The following is a 6,447-nucleotide window of genomic DNA, read 5'->3' as shown; positions in this document are numbered from 1 at the left end:
TTAACAAGTAGCAGCAGAATGCCTCGAAACAAAAAAGTAAATGGAAGAGGACAAAGGGAATAAAAAAAACTGGTTTGAGAACACCGGAGCGGTAAGAAAGAGAAGAAGAAAGCGCACGAAATCACCAGAAGCGGAATTAAACAGAAATGAGCAAATAAAACCATGCGGGGACGGGATACGGAAACCTGGCATCGCTTCATAGCTTAATTGGTTAAAGATATTATGAAGACAACAAATGCACAAAACATTTAATTGAGACTTGAATAATCGAAGAGAAAACCTGGCTGGACTTCTTCAAAAACTTATGACAAGATTGTAACGAATATCAACCGACATCATGCTCACCACTAACTGTGCAGCGGAAGAAATAACACTCCAAGAAATGCCACAAGCAATACCGCAAAACAAATGAGGAAAATACCCTGGAGAAGATGGAATAAATATCGAAGTTATTAAATATGCAGGCATCCTGTTCATCAAGCGACATCTAAAATTATTGAATGATGTCCAGCAGCGAGGAACAAGCCAAGAAAGTCAGGGGAAAAAAAACTACCATCACAATATATAGGAAAATAGCCGATAAGTGCAACTGAAAACTACAGAGGAATGTCTTCCAACTACTAGTGATAAGTAAAATGCTTATTATTTCAATCGAGGCTGATAGCGTATTTCGGCATCCCAAGGACCAGATCAGTTTCATTCTCTTCCTTGTCCCTTCGGTTTCTACTTTGTTACTTCTTTCAGTAGCCTTCTTTCCTCCATTCTTTATGTATGTTCTCTCTCTCCAATTGGCTTGGTGTTCTTCAATTTCATCGTTTATTGCTTGCATTTGTAATTCCTTCCTTATTTCATCATTTCATATTTGGACCTTAATAAGAATAATAGTAAAACTGAAGAATATAGAAATATATGATCTACCCATGGGTTTCTTGCTTACATCGCTGGCAATACGAGAGAAGCGAACAACTCAGCAAGTTGCATTGATCACGTATTCACAAGAAACAGAATGGCCTATGTGGTATCCTCTGCAATCTACTTCAGCAAAGTAACAGATCACCATTCGATACTGCTGAAACTATCCTTACCTAGTAGCGTTGACATGAGCTGTGCAGATAGTCATAAGAAATTCGAAATAGGCACCGATTATAAATTTCAGAACCACATAAAACATCATCAACTGCCTCAAACCGACATATTAGATAAATCATCTATACGAGGAATTTATCAAAGTGATAAAATATGCAGACAGCAAATCGAAATATCACAAAAGAGTTACTAAAAAAAAAGGATGTTCACACACACAGGATAACAGATTAACTAAAAAATAAATAAGGACAAAAGAGAAGTTCAATCAAAAAAAGCATGGGAAAAATCCCTACAAATTAATGTCTGAACACGACTAAAAAATTTCGCTAAACACTAAAGGAAAAAATAAAGCTGGCAAAAGAACATCATCACCTATACAACTTTCTTTCTTGTAATAAAAGTAAAGAATGGAGGTTGGTTAATATGATAATAGGCAACACAAAGCACAAAACACGCGAATTCCCGGAAGGCAATGAAGTCAGCAATGTACCTAACGAAATGAACAACCACTTTACAAACTATGGTAGTTCTGATCTCTACCCTGCAGAAAGGACAAAGTACGTGACTCACCTTCCATGGATTAAGAATTCCATGTATCCACAAGCAGTAAACGAAGATGAGGTAAAGAGTGTAGTAATCGGATTAAAACAAGGGAAGAAAAAATGGGAATGGACAACATAAATGTCAAAAAACTAAACATTATCTTAAATATAAAGAGCTAATAAGCTTCATTTCGGCAATAAAAACATTACTTAAATTAAGGGGATATTAAATCCCACAGTAGAGCCTGTGTAGCTCAGTGGATGTGGCGTTTGCACACCATCGCGCTAGGCCGCACGAAGGAAGTCTTGGTTTCGAGTCTAGTCGGCGACTAGAGGAAATTTTTCTAAGCCTTTTTTCGACCGGTTCCCGAGTTAGTCGATCTCTGGCACGGGCAAGCAGGTTTTTCCTCCCGGAAACTCGGGTTTTTCGTCCTGTAAACTCAAGAAAATCGACCGTAGAACCCACATTATTTCAGACATTAAAATATATTGTGTTAGGGTTAGAGACCACGAGATGGCGGCACATTTGAGCCGTCTCTCTTCACTGCGTACCGCTTAATTAGTGATAGCCTTGGGCCATCTGTCTCTGATTGGGTACCAGTGGAGATTGAACTGCCCACTCAGTCTCCAAAAAGTTAGATAGGGCTAAATGGCCTCGCCTACTCCCGTATATACGGGAATAAAAAGGCGTTAGCTGATTTTTTTTTTTTTTTTTTAAATCCCACATAGTTTTAAAACCGAATAAGAAACTCAAAGATTGGAATCAGAGTTTCTTGCAAGAAACTCTCTGATTCCAAGTTTCTTATTCGGTTTTAAAACTATGTGGGATTTAATATCCCCTTAATTTAACTAAACATTATCATTATACACAAATTACAGTTCTTCACAGATATCATTAATAAATCCTTTGAACTCGGTAAATTTATAGAACACTTCAAGACTGCTTCAGTTGTACCGTATTTAAAGGAGGTAACAGAAATGAAATCAAAAATTACAGACCAAAATCTATACTATCCACAATCTCAAAGGTTAAAATGCTAATAAAAAACGCTTAAATAGCTATTTAAATACAACAACCTTTTATGCAACTAATCAATATGGATTTAGATCCGGATGTAATACCGAAAAAGCGCTATTGGAGTTTCATAAAACGGTCTGCAGTGGAATAAATGAAGGAATGAATGCACACAGCAGCCGTTTTTCTTGATATATCCAAGGCATTCGACTGTGTTCATCATGACCTATTGCTACTGGAAATGCCCAAATATGGCAATAGGGGAATTATTAATGACTGGTTCAGATCCGATCTGAATAATAGACAAGAATATACCAGCTATGATATATTTAAAAGAACAACAACAAACATAATAAAATATGGAGTCCCACAAGGGTCTGTACTAGGAGACCCATCCTATTTTTAATATATGTTAACGATTTATGTAAATACAAACTTTTTGGCAAAATGATATCCTTCGCCGAAGACACTTAATATACACCGAAACAATCTTTGAAGATCTAAAAAAATCGGATTAATAGTGATATGTTAAAACTAAGTATAAGGTTTAGCAATAATGGACTTAACATTAATACCGATAAAACGAGATACTTCACGTTAACAGATAAGCTAGACCACAATATAACCATAAAATGGCATGAAAGGAAGTGTAGTGACATCCTAACGTGTAATTGTAGCTTATTCAAAAAAACAAAATCAATCAATTATTTGGGCCTCCATATGGATAGCAATTTGAAGTGGAACTCCCACACCACTTTCTTAACAAATAAGTTTAGATTTATAATTAATAGAATATATTATGTTAAAAATGTGTAAATGCAGCATTCATAAGATGTTTATACTATTCCTGGGTAAATTCCTCACTGCAATATGGCATCCCTTGTTGGGGTGGAGATTATTACAACAATCTGCTTCCATTAATAAGAATACAAGACAGAATAATTAGAGCCATAACCACTACTAACTTCGCACATTCAACCAACGATCTGTATGCCATTCATAATATTATACCACTTCAGAAGCTATATCTCTATGGGTGTCTATTATACGTAAAAAGGAACGCTGAAAGTTTCTTGGTATGTAATGTAGACTATGGATTGCGCTGCGACCGGAACCTGCTGGTAGTACCCAAGGCAAACAAAGAAATTTTTCATAAATCCTTGTAAATACAAGGTAGAATATATTATGTTCTACAATGTTGACAATTACGTTTAAAGTAATTGTCAACATTGTTTAGTCCCATGAGGTGGTCTCTCTCATGCTGAGGTTATAGATTATGCATTCAAAAAAGATGGAGAGACTACCTCATGGGACTAAACAATGTTGACAATTACTTTAAACGCATAGTATAAGGGATCATTATAACTCATATATCATATCTAATTCAGGTACCAATATACTAACTAGTTCATTCACTTAGGAGATTAATATATTAACATCAATTCAAACCGTGTAAGGTGAGCCCTCATAGACATGGTCACTGGACTCGTAGTGACTGTTTCGAACTAATTTAATTCTTTAGTAAGAACTATGGCTACGGCCCTTGGTTACACATAAATACACCAACTAACTTACTTTATCACTAAAACCAGTAACTTATTATAAACTGCGAAAAACTATTCGAAATGTATTTTACTCTACTGTATATATAAGGAAACATTTATTAACAAAATAAATAGCCAAAAATAAGTATAATTACCAACAGAAAATGATAGTAATACTTCAACTGTATTGTATAATATTGTACACCTTGATTTTTATTGTATAATACAGTATAAATATCTTCTATACGTGAATGGAATACTTACCCGTGTGGGTAAGTATTCCCATAAATATATGATAATTACCCGTGTGGTTACCAGGATAGAATAGCCCCAATGTAGCTCATGCAAGTCGTATGAGGCGACTAAAATGGGTACTCAGGGAGGCTAATGGATGGCAATGCTGTAGCCAGTGAAGTTCTGAGACTCGGCTATTGCTGTTACCCTCCTGCCATGATTCAGAGCTTTATATAGCTCAGTAACACCTTATGCTTACATAGTCCTCTACAGATAACGGGGAAGATGAAAAGCATTTTTGCTTCGCTCCTTTAAGCCAGTCCTTAAGGGAATGATAATATTCTTTCCATTCTTGTACGTCCTTTATCTGCTCTATGGAGTTTCATTTCAGCTGCCAGTACTCAACTTGCATCTTTTTCTTTTCTCTCTATCCAAATGTCTGAACCGTATAGTATTGTTGGTACTGCCATCACTTATAAAATTTCAACTGCATTTCCTTCCTTTCTTTCTTGTTTTGCGCTTTTTTGATGGTCTTGTGGTACAACAGATTTTTGGCAAACGATGTACATGATTGCTTACATCATTATCTCTATCGAATTCCTCCATATGGGAAATCTGTTACTTGTTCGGTTTTCAATTGCTGTTTTCGTTCGTATGCGCTATTTACTCCGGAATGCCAGAGTTTTAGTTTTCTTTAATGATTTAAATTAAGTGGATATTGAATCCAACGTTATTTCTAAAACGAACAGAGAAACTACAAGCGTTTCGTGCCGAATATAGAAACTATAAAAGTTTGCGGGTCCAAGCGTAAGCAAACCTTTCATGACAGGGACAACTCGTAGTAAAGGTGGAGTTAGCTGTGATCACTATCCTTAGTATTTCCCGTATTGTAAAACACATCTCCTAGCGGACATGCATGATGTTATACATTATGAGGGGGGGTTCACTACCCAGACAGGTTTCGACCTTTTTTTTTGAGGTCTCGTCAATGGGAGCCAGACCCAGATGTAAATACTCAGGTTGAAGTGATGCAGAACTTATACTTTACCACACGAGTTGCCAAAAAAGGTGTCACATCACAAAAGTCACCAAAGGGAGTCATTTCTGTAATGAGATTCGTAAATTGTGTCCACTAGTTAATTGCTGAAGATCGTCTTCTGATTTTTCGTAATTACTTGATCATCTGCAAAAAGTATTCTGTTTACTGTTGTACGTTGGTTGATGTTTACTCCTGGGTTTACTACGGATTTCCACTTTCCTTATTAAATGATCTGTATGTGTTTTAAATAAGGAAGGAGAAAGGCGACATCCTTGTCGGACTCCCTGATTCGTTCTGTTCCTTCTGCTGTGTATTCCTCGATTTTTATGAGTGCAGTTGCGTTGTCATACGGGCTCTTAATTACATTTAATAACTCTTTTGGATAGCCACGCCCTTCCATATATTCCATTACTTTTTTATGCTAACTCGTCAAAGGCTTTTTCATAATGTTTGAATGATTGTTGAGTCTGTAAATTAAATTAGTCTTTTTTCGATTATCGTAGATTTCGATTGCAAACGATCACTTTTTACTGGATGGGAGAGGAAAGCGGCTTCTCCGCAGAATGCGTGGACGAGAGGAGAGGAGAGCAGTTTGATGAGTGAATTTGAAGACGACTGATGATGAAAGGTACTGTTTATTCACTTGGATGAATGAATGTATAAAGAAGCGCTCAGTTTCCCCCCCACACACACGTATTGGGTTTTAAAACACACTTACAGAAAAGTGCTGTGTGTGTCATTTTATTTCATGGTGTTTTAATAATAATGAAACAGCCTTCTATTAAAGTATTTTAATTGTGATCAAAACGAAGAAAAGTACGAAAAGTGAATAATTTTTAAAGTTCTTTCACTCGAGGATCTCAGCCTTTTGCAAATGAAAACATTTGCTAGAACAGACATAAAGTTAAGATAATGAGGTGCAGAAGCAAATGTAAATCTAAACTAAGTATTATTAAAAAAAAAAGGAAACCAATAAAAAATAAAATA

The 6,447-nt window shown here is 36.0% G+C and overlaps 1 protein-coding gene across 3 annotated transcripts in view; it reads right to left on the bottom strand.

The window, feature by feature from the left end:
- Positions 1-6,236: 6,236 nt before the first annotated feature.
- Positions 6,237-6,447, bottom strand: part of LOC150107849 (innexin inx2-like) — a 46,802-nt gene continuing 46,591 nt past the window's right edge. For all 3 annotated transcript variants that reach the window (XM_090391591.1, XM_090391592.1, XM_090391593.1), the window contains one exon: positions 6,237-6,447. This exon is cut by the window's right edge and continues 1,149 nt beyond it. The gene's annotated coding sequence lies outside the window, so the exon portion shown is untranslated.

Source organism: Typopeltis vanoorti, chromosome 4, assembly GCF_054136105.1.
Source record: "Typopeltis vanoorti isolate ZY-2024b chromosome 4, IOZ_Tvanoo_1.0, whole genome shotgun sequence".
NCBI lineage: Eukaryota > Metazoa > Arthropoda > Arachnida > Uropygi > Thelyphonidae > Typopeltis > Typopeltis vanoorti.
This window is presented reverse-complemented; position numbering and strand designations above follow the sequence as displayed.